Source organism: Macrotis lagotis, chromosome X (genome assembly GCF_037893015.1).
Source record: "Macrotis lagotis isolate mMagLag1 chromosome X, bilby.v1.9.chrom.fasta, whole genome shotgun sequence".
Taxonomy (NCBI): Eukaryota; Metazoa; Chordata; class Mammalia; order Peramelemorphia; family Peramelidae; genus Macrotis; species Macrotis lagotis.
In genome coordinates, this window is record NC_133666.1 from 88,670,445 (window position 1) to 88,686,033 (window position 15,589).

The 15,589-nt window shown below is 35.4% G+C and overlaps 1 long non-coding RNA gene across 4 annotated transcripts in view; it reads right to left on the reverse strand.

Annotated features, from left to right (window-relative positions):
• The window catches only part of LOC141496921 (uncharacterized), a 1,073,688-nt gene that overhangs the window by 587,458 nt on the left and 470,641 nt on the right, over positions 1 to 15,589 (reverse strand). The window lies entirely within an intron of this gene.

Sequence of the window (15,589 nt, forward strand, 5' to 3'; positions counted from 1 at the left end):
GAAGGGGAAAGAAAGGGGAGGGGTTTATAGTGGAGGAAAAATACACTGACTGTTAGCATTTTTCAGAAAGAAAATACTGAGGAATATGGATAAAGGGGAAAAAGGGGAAAGATACAAACAGAAGGAAGATAGCATAGAGAGCAATAAATAGTAAATAATTATAAATTTTGAACATGAATAGGATGCACTCTACCTTAAAATGTAAATGAATAGCAGAGTGGAATAAAAACCAGAATCCTACAATATGCTGCTTAAAAGAAACTCATATGAAGCAGAGAGGTAGATATAGAGTAAAGGTAAAAGCTGGAGAAAAATATATTTTGTTTCAGCTGAAGTGAAAAAAGCAGGGGGTGACAAACCTTATCTCAGACAAAGCAGCTGCAAAAATGGATAGGGCTAAAAGAGATAAGGAAGGAAACTATATCCTCCTAAAAAGTACCATAGACAATAAAGTAATTTCAGTACTAAATATGTATGCACCCAATGATATAGCACCCAAATTCTTAGAGGAGATGTTGAAAGAGCTACAGGATGACATAGACCCCAAAAGTCTACTAGTGGGATACCTCAACCTTCCCCTCTCATATTTAGATAAATCTGTTCATAAAATAAACAAGGAGGAAGCTAAGGAGTTAAATAGACTGTTAGAAAACATAGATATGATAGACTTATGGAGGGAACTGAATGGGGATAGAAAGGAATATACTTTTTTCTGCAGTACATGTCACTTACATAAGAATAGACCTTGTATTAGAGCAAAAAATCCTGATGATCAATTGCAGAAAGGCAGAAATAGTGAATACATCATTCTCAGATCATAATGCAATAAAACTCATATGCAATATTGGGCCAGGGAGTTATAGATACAGAACTAATTGGAAACTCAATTACCTCGTTTTAAAGAATGATTGGATCGAGAAACATAGAAATAATTAATTATTTAATCTTGTATAATGACAATAATGAAACACCATAGCAAAACCTATGGGATATAGTCAAGGTGGCTATCAGAGGATATACTATATCTTTATAATGCTTACATGAATAAAATAGAGAAAAAGGAAATCAATGAACTGGATAGGCAAATAAAAAAATAGAGAAAGAACTAATTAAAACACCCCAATTAAATACCAAATTAGAAATTCTAAAAATTGAAGGAGAAATTAATAAAATCCAAAGCAAGAAAACTATTGAACTAATAAATAAAACCAAGAACTGGTTTTATGAAAAGATCAATAAAATTGATAAACCTCTGGTCAGTTTGATTAAAAAAAAGAAAGAATAAAACTAAATCATAAATTAAAAAGGTGAACTCACCACCAATGAGGAGGAAATTAAAATAATCATGCGAAATTATTTTGCCCAACTCTATGCCAATAAATTTGACAATCTAAGTGAAATGAATGAATATTTACAAAAATATAAGTTGTCCAGGCTAAATGAAGAGGAAATGAAAAACCTAAATAAGCCTATCTCACAAAAAGAAATTCAACAAGCCATTATTGAACTCCCTAAGAACAAATTTCCAGGGCCAGATGGATTCACAAGTGAATTCTATCAAACATTTAAGGAACAATTGGTTCCATTTCTATATAAACTCTTTGGAAAAATAGCTGAAGACAGAAATCTGCCTAACTCTTTCTTATGACTTCAATATGGTGCTCCTACCTAAAACAGGAAGAGTCAAAACAGAGAAAGAAAATTATAGACCTATCTCCCTGATGAATATAGATGCATAAATCTTAAATAAAATCTTAGAAAAACAATTAAAACAAGTTATCACTAGTATAATACATTATGATCAAGTAGGATTTATCCCAGGAATGCAGGGCTGTTTTAATATTAGGAAAACTGTTAGTTTAATTAATTATATCAATAACAAACCTATCAGAAATCATACAGTTATATCAATAGATGCTGAAAAAGCTTTAGACAAAATACAGCACCCATTCCTACTAAAAACACTAGAGAGCATAGGAACAACTGAATTGTTCCTTAGAATAGTAAGCAGTATCTATCTGAAACCATCAACAAACATTATATGCAATGGGAAAAGCCTAGAGGCGTTCCCATTAAGATCAGGGGTGAAACAAGAAGGCCCATTATCACCACTACTATTCGATAATGTATTAGAAAGCTAGCTTCAGCTATAAGAGAAGACAAAGAAATTGAAGGAATTAGAATTGGGAAGGAAGAGACAAAACTCTCTCTTTGCATATGACATGATGGTATATCTAGAGAATCTCAAAAAATAACTAAAAAACTACTAGAAATAATTAGCAACTTTAGCATGTTCACAGGATATAAAATAAACTCATAAATCCTCAACATTTCTATATAGGACTAGCAAGATACAGCAGAAAGGGCTAGAAAGAGAAATCCCATGCAAAGAAACCTCAGACAATATAAAATACCTGGGAGGCAATAATGCCGAGGCAGACTCAGACACATTTTTGTTTTGCAAGGCAAGGGGGTTAAGTGGCTTGCCAAAGGCCATATAGCTAGGTAATTATTATGTGTCTGAGGCTGGATTTGAACTCAGGTCCTCCTGACTCCAGGGTCGGTGCTCTATCCACTGCACCACCTAACCTCCCTATATATATTTTAAAGAAAGGTTTTATTTATTTTGAGTTTTACAAATTTTCCCCCAATCTTGCTTCTCTCCTCCCACCCCCCACAGAAGACATTCTGTTAGTGTTTACTTTGGTTCCATGTTATACATTGATCTCAGCTGAATGTGATGGCAGAGGAATCATATCCTTAAGGCAGGAAAAATTAAGTATGAGAAATTAAAATTATATAATAATATAACATTTTTTTTCTAATTTGACAGCAATAGTCATTGGTCTTTGATCAAAGTCCATAATTCTTTCTCTGGATACAGATGGTATTCTCCATTGCAGATAGCTCAAAATTGTCCCTGGTTGTTGCATTGAAGAGATGAGCAAGTCCATCAGGGTGGATCATCACCCCCATGTTGCTGTTAGGGTGTACAATGTTTTTCTGTTACTGTTCATCTTGCTCAGCATCAATTCATGCAAATCTTTCCAGTTTTCCCTGAATTCTGATCCCTCTTGCATTCTAATAGAGTAATAGTGTTCCATGACATACATATATGACAGTTTGCTAAATCATTCCCAAATTAAAGGACATTCACTTAATTTCCAATGTTTTGCCACCACATACAGAGCTGCATTAAATATTTTTGAACAAGTGATGTTTTTACCCTTTTTCATCATCTCTTTGGCCTCATGCTACAACATCACTGAACCCCTTTTCAAGATAAATATTGAACAAAACTGTTTCTTTTTTTAATTTATTTATTTTTATTATAGCTATTACTTGAGTTTTACAATTTTCCCCCCAATATTACTTCCCTCCCCCACCCCCCCAATGAAAAGTCATCTGTCAGTATTTACTATGTTTCCATGTTGTACATTGATCCAAATTGAGTGTGATGAGAGAGAATTCACAACCTTAAGGAAGAAACAAAAAGTATAAGAGATAACAAGATCAGATATCTCTTTTTATTCTAAATTAAAGGGAATAGTCCTTGAAATTTGTTTTTATTATATTAGCTCGCTCTATCTATCCATGAGCAGTTGATATCTGCCCAATTATTTGAATCTGATTTAATTTGTGTGAGCAGTGTTTCATATTTGTTTTCAAAAAGTTTCTGAGTCTGTCTTGGCAAATAGACTCCCCGGTATTTTATATTGTCTGAGGTTATTTTGAATCGGATTTCTCTTTCTAGCTCTTCCTGCTGTATCTTGCTAGACATATATAAAAAAGTTGAGGATTTATGAGGGTTTATTTTATAGCCTGCAACTTTGCTAAAATTGCTAATTGTTTCTAGTACGTTTTCATGATTTCTTGGGATTCTCTAGATAGACCATCATGTCTTCTGCAAAGAGTGAGAGTTTTATCTCTTCCTTCCCAATTCTAATTCCTTCAATTTCTTTTTCTTCTCTAATTGCTGACGCTAACACTTCCAATACAATATTGAATAGTAGTGGTCATAGTGGACACCCTTGTTTCACCCCTGATCTTATTAGGAATGCCTCTAGCCTCTCCCCATTGACTATAATTTTTGTTGCGGGGTTTCAGATAGATGCCACTAATTATTGTAAGGAAGAGTCCATTTATTCCTACATTCTCTAGTGCTTTTAGTAGGAATGGATGCTGTATTTTTTTCAAAACCTTATTCAGCATCTATTGATATGATAATACAATTTCTGATAGCTTTGTTGTTGGTATAATTGAGTATACTAACAGTTTTCCTAATATTGAACCAACCCTGCATTCCTAGGATGAATCCTACTTGATCGTAATGTATTATCCCAGTGATAACTTGCTGTAATCATTTTGCAAAGATTTTTATTTAAGATTTTTGCACCTATATTCATCAGAGAGATAGGTCCATAATTTTCATTCTCTGTTTTAACTCTTCCTAGTTTAGGTGACAACACCATATTGGTGTCACAGAAAGAGTTAAGCAGAGTTCTATCTTTCCATATTTTTCTAAAGAGTTTATATAGAATTGGAACCAATTGTTCCTTAAATGTTTGGTAGAATTCACTTGTGAATCCATTAGGCCCTGGAGATTTTTTCTTGGGAAGTTCAATGATGGCTTATTGAATTTCTTTTTCGGAGATAGGGTTGTTTAGGTATTTAATCTCCTCTTCATTTAACCTGGCTAACTTATTTTGTAAATATTCATCAATTTCACTTAGATTATCAAATTTATTGGCATACAGTTTGGAAAAATAATTTCAAATTATTACTTTAATTTCCTCCCCTTTGGTGGTTAGTTCACCTTTTTGATTTATGATACTAACAATTTGATTTTCTTCTTTCCCTTTTTACTCAAATTGAAGAGAGGTTTATCAATTTTATTGGTTTTTTCATAATAACTTTTGGCTTTATTTATTATTTCAATATATTTTTACTTTCAATTTTATTAATTTCTCCTTTAATTTTTAGAATTTCTAATTTGGTATTTAATTGAGGATTTTTAATTTGTTCTTTTTTCTAATTTTTTTAGTTGCATATTTAGTTCATTGATTTCCTCTTTCTCCAGTTTAATCATGTAAGCATTTAAAGCTATAATATAACCACTGAGAGCCACTTTGAGGGAATCCTATAGGTTTTGGTATGTTGTTTCATTATTATCATTATCTAGGATAAAATGGTTAATTCTTTCAATAATTTGTTTTTTGGTCCCCTCATTCTTTAAAATGAGGTTATTCAGTTTCCAATTGGTTCTGGGTCTATATCTCCTTTGCCCAGTATTGCAATGTGACTTTTTTTGCATTGTGATCTGAGAAAGATGTATTCACTATTTCTGCCTTTCTGCAGTTGATCATTAGGTTTTTATGTCCTAGTATATGGTCAATTTTTGTATAAATTCCATGTACTGCAGAGAAAAAGGTATATTCCTTTCTATCCCCATTCAATTTCCTCCATAAGTCCACCATATCTAGTTTTTTTAACAATCTATTTACCTCTTTAATTTCTTTCTTGTTTATTTTATGATTCTATTTATGTAGATCTGATAGCGGGAGGTTGAGGCCTCCCACTAGTAGAGTTTTGGTGTCTATGTCTTCCTGTAGGTCTTTCAGCTTCTCCTCTAAGAATTTGGATGCAGTCCCATTGGGTGCATTTATGGTCAATATTGAAATAACTTTATTGTCTATAGTACCTTTTAGGAGAATAAAGTTTCCTTCCTTATTGCTTTTAATGCTATCTATTTTTGCTGCTACTTTGTCTGAGATAAGGATTGCTACCCCTGCTTTTTTTTACTTCAGCTGAAGCAAAATATATTTTGCCCCAACCTTTTACCTTTATGTATCTCTGTGCTTCAAATGAGTTTCTTGTATGCAGCATATTGTTGGATTCTGGTTTTTGATCCACTCTGCTATTTGCTTACTTTTTAAGGGAGAGTTGATCCCATTCATATTCAAAGTTATGATAGCTCATTCTTTATTGCTCTCCATGCTTTCTTCCCTCTGTTTATTTTCCCCCTTCCTTTCTTCTCTATCCATATTCCCCAGTATTTGGTTTCTGAATACCACCCCCTTCAGTGTGCTTGCCCTTCTGTATCACCCCCTCCCCTTTCTTTCCCTTTTCCCTTTTTCCCTTTTCCTTTCCCTTCATTTTGTTAGATCCCACTTTTCCCCACTCCCCTTCCCTTTCTCCTCCCCCCCCTGCCCTTTTTCCCTTTTAATAATTGAAAGGTTAGATTTTTTTTATGTTAACTAAGTATGTATAAGTTGACTTTAAGCCAAGTCTGATGAGAAGAAGATTCAGGTGTTTCTCATCTCCTCCCTTCTTCCCCTCTATTACCACAGGTATTTTGTACCTCTTAGTGTAATGAGATTTACCCCATTCAATTCCGTCCCTCCTTTTGTTTCCTTACTGTCCTACTTTTTAAGGAGGTAGAATTTTTTATACCATTCTATCTGAGTCATATTAAATTCTGAGTATCTGTCACTTCTAGCTAAGTACATTCTGTCTAATAGAGTTAAAATTCTTGATAGTTATTAGAATCTTTCTCCCAAGTTGGGTTAAAGACAGTTACATCTCATTGAATAGTAGTCTCATGGAGAGGTCATGAATGTCCATCTCTTTTGGCTAGGTACATTCTCTCTATTAGAGTTACAATTATCAAGATTCATTAGAATCTTTTTCCCCGTGCTGGAATATAGCCATCTTTTTCTTTTACCCCCCCTTTTACCTTTTCTTGTGTCTTTTGTACCTCCTGTTTGATGTCCAAATTTTCTATTTAGCTCTGGTCTTTTCATCACAAATTTTTGGAATCCTTCCATTTTGTTAAATGTCCATCTTTTTCCCCTTGAAGAGAAAGCTGAGCTTTGCGGGACAGTGGATTTTTGGCTGCATTACAAGCTCCCTTGCTCTTCAAAATATTTCATTACAGGCCCTTTGCTCCCTTAATGTTGATGCAGCCAGGTCCTGCATAATCCTTACTGTGGCTCCTTGATATTTACATTGTTTCTTTCTGGCTACTTGCAGGATTTTCTCTTTTATCTTATAGTTCTGGAATTTGGCCACAACATTCGTTGGTGTCACTTATGGGCTAGTTATGGACTTACTATTCTTCCATTGTAACTAAAATAGCAAATGTATCTGGTCCTTAGTTGCAATTACTAACATTTTGCATATGGGAATTGTAACTGATTTTATCTTACCATTTGGGCAATAATAAGGTTCTAGTATTCTTCTCAATTGGAGAAATGTGAGCCATTTTCCCTTCCTAAAAGGAACATCATTACCTGGGAGTAGTCTATCATCCAAAGCTCTATACCAAAGAAAGTTAATTTAAGATTATTTTAGTTTTAGTTCATAAAGTTCATAAGATTATTAACTGAAGTACAAAGAAAACCTTCTAAGTCTAAAAAGAATTTTTAGAAACATCTAGCTGCAAATAGTTGTCAACATATTCTATGTTAAAGCTTTATACAAATTTGGGGTGTACTTCATTAAGTTTATTCTTACCAAAAAAGGTATATTTGAATATAGAAGATAGTTTCATCTAATGATATAATTATGTAAGTTAAGGTAGAAGATATGCAAAAATTACTCAATTCTTTGATAATGAACTATCTATGTAGGATTATTCCTAGTGATAAAGCTAAAGAAAAGAATACATTAAGTAAATTTTAAAGGTCTGGTAAAATTTTGGGATAATAGGCATACATTTAGTTGTGTTTTATTCCCTCTCTGTGGCTTAGAAAATCGAGCCACCCTAAAAATCTTTGCCTCCTTAATTTGACCAAAGAAAGTGATACACAGAAACATTGTGATTAAAGTTTTTTTAAAAATCTATTTCTTGGAAAAATTTCATCTTTAAGTTAATTCATTGCACTATTAATCTGATATTGATGATAACAACTGTGTTCACCTTGGATGAATGAAATCAGGGACAGGGCATCCCTTATATTTTCAGTAATGCTGTTTGGGTGCAGGTTTTACTTTTGACTTTGCTGAAGTTATGTAAGGGGTTAATAGATAGTACATGGCCATGAGGAGTTCATCCTGAGATTCATTGAGAACAGGGACAACAGGAATGTCCATACCAGAGTGCTCTGAACTCAGGAAGGAGCTCTGGCCTTTCTCTCTGTTTGTTCTCTGCCTTTCATCCTTATCTTGTTGAAGATTCTCAGAAAGGAGCTTTGCATCCTTATCTTGTTTAAGTGTCTCAGGAAGGAGCTTTAGCCCTTATCTCTCTGCCTTTCATCCTCATCCTGTTTAAGCCAGGATACACACTTTTTGTGGCATGCCCATTAATCTTTCATAGTGCCTGGAGATGAGGAATGCTGATAATAGGGGGACAAGGCTTATATATACCCTTACTCAACTATGTCAGTTAGAAATGTAGTGATGTAGAGATGTAGAGATATAGTGTCCTGTTAATAAAACCTGTTAGGCATCTCTCCTGGTTGAATTCTCATTATTGAACACGTGGATCCTGTCCGGCACCACAAAGACACAACAAAGGTAGTACTCAGCCTGCCCAGAAGGAAAAATCAAAGGACTTTTCATGTTAACCATTGATAACAATTTTTCTGCCCTCAGTGAATTTGACTCAAAACAATTTCGAATTCGCTTTTAATGAAAACTTCGAATATTTCTGCTAGAATACTATAGGTCTTGCCTGACTGATTAAAACGATTCTGTTTTTCAAGATAGTAAAAGTGAAACATTTTTGTCATTAAGTAGTCATCTAAACTATTGTCAGTAGAAAAGATTTTGCTCTGAATTAAAAAAAATGTTTTGATCTTTATTTGTTGCCATTTCCATGGCATAGGTAACAAATACCTTAATGTTTTGAATTTATCACCAGTACATAATTAAAATTCTTGAAGATATTTTTGTTGACTTTTTAAGAATGTTGAGTATATTTGAGTAGAAGTAAATAAACTTATAAAACACAAAATGTGAATTCATTGTGTTTATATGATTAAAGATAAGAAAATATGCTGTTTTGTCTGTTGCTCTATGATATAAGATATGAGTATGAGAACATTAAGCTTGGTGAAATACAATGTTGCATATGTTACCCTACCTGGAAATGCGATCGCTTTGTTACAAAATAATTTTGTAACACCTGCTGAAATATTTTTTATTATTTTTAAAATATTTTAATTGCTTTTTCCAACTACATGTAACAATAGCTTTTTTCCATTCATTTGTTTTTGAGTTTTACATTTTTCTCCTTAACTTCCTGTCCTACCCTCTCTCCCTGACCAAATGCAATTTGATAAAAGCTCTACATTTATAACCATGCTAAACATAGATCTATATTGATCATGTTATGAGAGATAAACAGAAGAAAGATAACATCAGAGAAACATTATCATAAAAATAAGAAAATTTTTAAAAATTGAAGATAATAAACTTTGGTTTTCATTTAAAATCCACAGTTCCTTTTCTGATATGGACAGTATTTTCCATCACAATTCTTTTAAAATTGTCTTTAATTATTATACTACTGAAATGAACAAGTCCATCATGGTTGGTCATGACCCCATGTTGTTGTTAGTGAATTGTCTTCTGGTTCTTCTCAGTTCTCTCAGCATCAATTCATGCAAGTCTTTCCAGTCTTTTTTTGAAATTCCATCTCCCATGATGGTTTATAGAACAATAGTATTCCACAATATTATATCACAATTTGTCTTCCTCAATTCCTCAATTCATGGACATTCTCTCAATTTCTTTTCCACTACAAAAAGAATTCTTCTAAATATTTTTGTACATGTGGGTCTTTCCCCACTTTTTAGGATCTCTTTGGGATATAGACCTACTAGAACTATTACTGGATCAAGGGGATGCACAGTTTTATTTGGGGTTAGTTCCAAATGACTCTCTAGAATCTCCAGAAAGTTGTGACCAGTTCACAATGCCACCAGGAGTACATTAATGTTCCAGTTTTTCCACATCCTCTGCAACATGGGTCATTTTCCTTTTTGTCTTCTTAACCAATCTGATAGGCTGTGATGTGGTATCTCAGAGTTGTTTTAAATTGAATTTCTCTAATCAATAATGGTTTAGAGCTATTTTTCACATGGTTATAGATAGCTTTGATTTATTTGTCTGCAAATTGCCTTCCCATATCTTTCATCCTTTTATGAAATGCGTAATGACTTATTTTCTTACAAATTTGATTCAGTTTTCAACATATTTTAGAAATATATTTTGTCAGAAACAATAGTTGTTAAAATTGTTTTCCATCTTACTACATTCATTGATATTAGTTGAAGGGTTTTGTTAGTACAAAAACTTTTGAGTTTAATATGATCAAAATTATCCGGTTTTGTATTGAAGATATTATTTTGAGTTTTACAATTTTTCCCCTAATCCTACTTCCCTCCTCCCCCACACTCCAGCAGAAGGCAATTTGACAGTTTTTACATTATTTCCAAGGTATACATAGACACAAATTGAATGTGATGAGAAAGAAATCATATCCTTAAGGAAGAAACATAGAGTATAAGTGATAGCAAGATCTGACATTAAGATATCAGGTTTTTTCCTAAATTAAAGGTAAGAGTCCCTGGTCTTTGCTCAAGCTTCACATTCTTTCTCTGGATACAGGTGGTATTCTCCATTGCAGACAGCCCCAAATTGTTCCAGATTGTTGCCCTGATGGAATGATTGAGTCCATCAAGGCTGATCATCGGCCCCATGTTGCTGTTAGGGTGTACAGTGATTTTCTGGTTCTGCTCATCTCACTCAGCATCAATTCATGCAAATCCCTCCAGGCTTCCCTGAATTCCCTTCCCTCCAGTTTGTTTTTATAATGTTCTATATCTCTCCTTTGGTCATAAACTGCTCCTCTTTTCCATAGAGATAACATGTAAAGTATTCCTTCTTCTCCTAATTGGATTATAATATTACTTTTTATGTCTAAATCCTGCACCCATTTTGTCTTTATCTTGGTAGAAGATGAGAGATATTGGTCTATGCCTAGTTTCAGACATATGATCTTCCACTTTACTGAAGAGTGAATTTTTATCCCGGAAGCTGCAATCTTTGTGTTTAATATAGAGTTGCTGACATCTCTTTTGCATGTAATCTGTTACATTGATTTATCACTCTATTTCTTAGCCAATTATGATGATTGATTACTTAAAAATATAATTTTAGCTCTGGTATGGCTAAGCTGTCTTCTGTTGCATATTTAATTAATTCCCTTGATATATTTGAATTTTATCACAAGTATATAAAATTCAAATTCTGAACTTATCTGATTTTTATATCTTTATATAATGATGAATTTATTTGAATAAAAGTAAATAAACTTAAAAACAAAATATGGAAAATAATTATTTTATTAATTTAAAGTTGAGAAAACCTACAGGCTTCTTTGATTGTTGTTCAAAGAAATAAGTTTTGGGCATGAAAACAATATGTTTAGTGAAATGAAACAATTCATGTGTTAACTGACTTGGAAATCTAATTGTTCTTATGACAGTTTTGCTAAATTAGAAATATGTAAAACCTGCTGAATATTCCATTTCTATAAAAAGAATCTGAAAGCAATGATTTCCATTTAATTCTATTTTATATAAATATTTTATCTGTTTTCCAATTATATAAAATGTATAAAAATAAAAATATATAAAATTAACTAAAATATAGTTTTTACCTATCAATTTTATAAGGTTTTGAATTTTACAATTTTCCCCCACCCTCCCTTCCCTCCCCTCACCCTCTACACAGAAGGTAGTCTGATAATCTTTATATTGTTTCCATGCTATACATGGGTCAAAATTGAGTGTGTTGTGAGAAAAATCATATCTTTGAGGAAAAAATAAAATATTAGAGATAATAAAATCATGTAGTACATAAAACAACTTTTTAAAAAATGAAGGCAATAGGTTTTGATCTTTGTTTAAACTTCATGTTTCTTTCTCTGGATACATTTAATATTCTCCATCTCAAATAGTCTAAAATTGTCCCTGATTGTTTCACTGATAGATGAGCAAGGTCACTAAAGTTGATCAGCAGCCCCATTTTGCTGTTATGGTGTACAGTGTTCTTCTTATTCTGCTCATCTCACTCAGAATCAGTTCATAAAAGTATTTTCAGCCTTCTCTGAATTCCCATCCCTCCTGGTTTCTAACAAAACTATAGTATTCCATAACATGTATATACCACAGTTTGTTCAGTCATTCTCCAATTGATGAACATTCATTTGAACTGCAATCCTTTGCTACCACAAACAGAATTGCTACGGATATTTTTGTACAAATGATGATATTTATGTCTCTTTTTAAACAAGGTTAATAGCTACACATATTATAGTATAAATTTTGTTTTTATAAATCCTGGCTCCTAAGCAATTGGGATCATTTTTTAATCTCAAATTTATATTTCATTTTTAAGCACAATTTTCATGTGCAGCAATAGAATTTCTTGTGAGTTTTTCTGTGAGAATATATTATTGTTGGCTCTGTAAGACTATAATCACCATGTGGCATATTTTGATCCCTTAGAATAAAAATGTTAAGACAAACTCTTTCTGATTCCAGGAAATTGCTATTAAAGACCTCATGAGCTTGTGAATTGGTCTTCTTTCTGACTTTGAGCTTGAAACTTAGGTTGGAACAATGCCTGTAAGTTCTAAAACCTTATAGGATTTAGACATGCATAGTGCGGGAGACAAGCTCATAGGAAAACATTGGGAAAGCCAGTGTCCAACAATTTCTGAGACTGGACATAACTAACTCAGTTCCTCAAACAAGACATTTGAAAAAGTCTCACCTATAAGATAAAATCTGGTGCAAGGCATTTGGTCATCCGCATAGCTTTACCTAACCTCTAAAGAAAAAAAATGAATGTTTTCCTTTTTTATGCCCTTAGTCCTTGTATTAAACTCCTATAATCATGCCATATGAACAGGACAAAAAAAATAACATGCTTACAACTATCTGATTCTGAAAGACAACCAGGTTAGGAGATAATGTTGTCATCTGTTCTCAGCTTCATGTTTCTGTGAGAATTAAGATCCTTTAACTTTTCAAACGGTTAAGGAGTTATTTAGGCAAATATGATAAAGATTTTGTGACATCAGCTTATGATTATCTATCATAACTATCTTAATTTCTGTTTAAAGGAAAGAAATGTTAGTCAACTATCAAAAGGAAGATGGCATGCAGTCTATGTTTTCCTTTCTGTTATTTTTTGTAGAGGCATTCATTTTCAGCTAAATATTTTTCTGATTCTTTTTAAACATGAGCAAAAGATTAAAATCATTGTTAAATCAACTATTAGATGTACACTGATCCCAAAATGATACTTTATCATGATGAAACCCACTCTCAGAGTCATCATAGAGAAGAGACCAGCCACAACCACCTCATGCAACCTGCAGACATTGAAAAAAGCCAGCCTGGGTGAAGCAGCAACACCCCGGGGGAGACATGGGCCAACAAGTTCCATGCAGGTCAGTCTACAACCACCATCATGATTGCCATCTCCTCTCAGACCTTGTTAGAAGAATTCCAGGACCTGGGACCTGGGCCTGGGACCTGGTAGAGGCCCAAGAAACCCTCATGGGAAGAAACATTGTGCAGATGAAGCCAGATAATAGCTCTGGTAGGACCTGCCATCACTTCTCGAATCTCCCCCCCCCCACCTCCAAAGAATAGTTCTTTGGCTCAAACTGTTTGTTCCTATCAAAGAAGTCAGTCTCAGAAATGTCTGTCTTCATCAGAACTTTTTTTCAAAGCATGTCATTATGTACCTTGCTACTAAGGTCCACGGGATCTCTCAAACAGAATGTCAGGTAAAATTGCCCCTTAAAAACTCCAGGGAAAATTATGATCTGTAAGATGGCCTCATTTTTCTCTCTGTCTTCTCAAGCTCCACCCAGACTTTTGCTCATAAAATATGTAGTCAATAATGTCATTGATTCGATTTTTGGTTCAGTAAAGAAACACTTTGACATTTCAAAGTCTTTCAGTTCCCTTAATGATCACACAAATGGGAAGCTCTACAATAGAGCTGTAGGATGCTGAGTGATACATAAAGCCCAGTTACTCCTCTTAGTAAATGTCACAAGGATATGAGGAACTGAGGTCCTCCTTCCCTTGAAACATGGAAGTTAGGCCCATGGTATTTCATTCAAAGAAAGGTCACTAGTAGGTGATGGATTTGGGCCAAGTTATGAAGTTGTGGTGAGTACTGAACTTCTTGAAGGAATGGTTGCTGACATCTTCCTCACTGGCTCCCACTTGCCAAAGTAGCCATTTACATTTGGGATGGACTATAAGACAGTTCTGTGGCTGCATCGGAAGGAAGAACTAAGGCCCAGCACCCACAGTTCCTGTCCCATGGGAACAACAAAGCCTTCCAACAATTGCTGGTAGACTGAATTCAAGGGGAAAAGAGAATGCAAAAATACTGGGGTTCTGGAGCACTACCATCCACTTAAACCAAGTAGTGGGCCCTGCCAAAAAGGTGTACATAGGTCAGAGGCAACATGAACCCAGAAATTCAGTCTCCTGTTCAGTGTTCACATCAGGGTGTCCTTACCCACCTACCAGCTCTCCTCTAGGCTTCCCCACCCCCACTCACCCCAACTGTGGGGGCAACAAGTTGAGGGTCCCTATCTGAGCCTGGTTCAACCTCAGCCTTTCCCTTTACTCTCTTACAGCTGTTGTTCAGTGGGTCAGCAGTGTCAGAGCCTTCCTGTGCCTCAGGACCATACTTCTTCCTTCTCCTAGAGGTGACTGGCAACCCCATGGATTTCCATTTCTCTTCTACTAAGGGCTCTATAAAAAGTCAAGGATTCAATTACAAATATAGATCAATCCCACGGGCCTGCTTGCCAGCCCTGAGGAGAAGCCCCCAAATGGGGCAGGCTGGCAGGACAGAGACAAGGGGCAGCACTGGCCCCACTAAGGAAATCCTAGAGGATGACCCCTTCCCCTTGCTCCAGGGTTCAAGGCCAGCCTGACTTGGTTACAAGGGTAAGAGCTCTCGGCCCTTCCCACTACTCCCACCTGGATGCATGGGGCCAGGGAGCAGGAGGGGGAAGTCCAGAATCCATCTCTTATCTCCTCTTGGATTCGTTACATCAAAAATTCTGGGAAGGCTTTGTTGGTATCCCGGTGGGGCAGGGGGAGGGTGAGGGGTGCCCTGAACCCCAGGAACTCCTTCGAGACAGATCAGGTACCTGAATGGCTTCGAGGGGAGATTGGCGGGTCGGTGTAGGCTGACGAGAAATGACCCAAGAGGGGCAAGTGGAGCGAGTGCAATGTGGGTGGGGGAGCCGTTGGTGGTTCCAAACTTGTCCCTCAAGGGAGGGGGCCGGAGGCGAGGTGCGAGGTAGGATAACAGAATGTTCCTTGGATGGGGGAGATTCCCGGGGAGGAAGGAACCTGAATCCACCTTGCCTAGAATTCCCCCCCCTCCATTGTCACTGTCCCAGGACAGATGCTCCTTGACCTTGGGATGCCATGGCCTGTAAGTCCTTAGTGTACAGGCAGGACCCTGGAGCTGACCATTTGTTAGTGGCTGGGGAGCCAAGGGGGCAAGTGGGCGAGGGGGAGAGCAGGTGGAA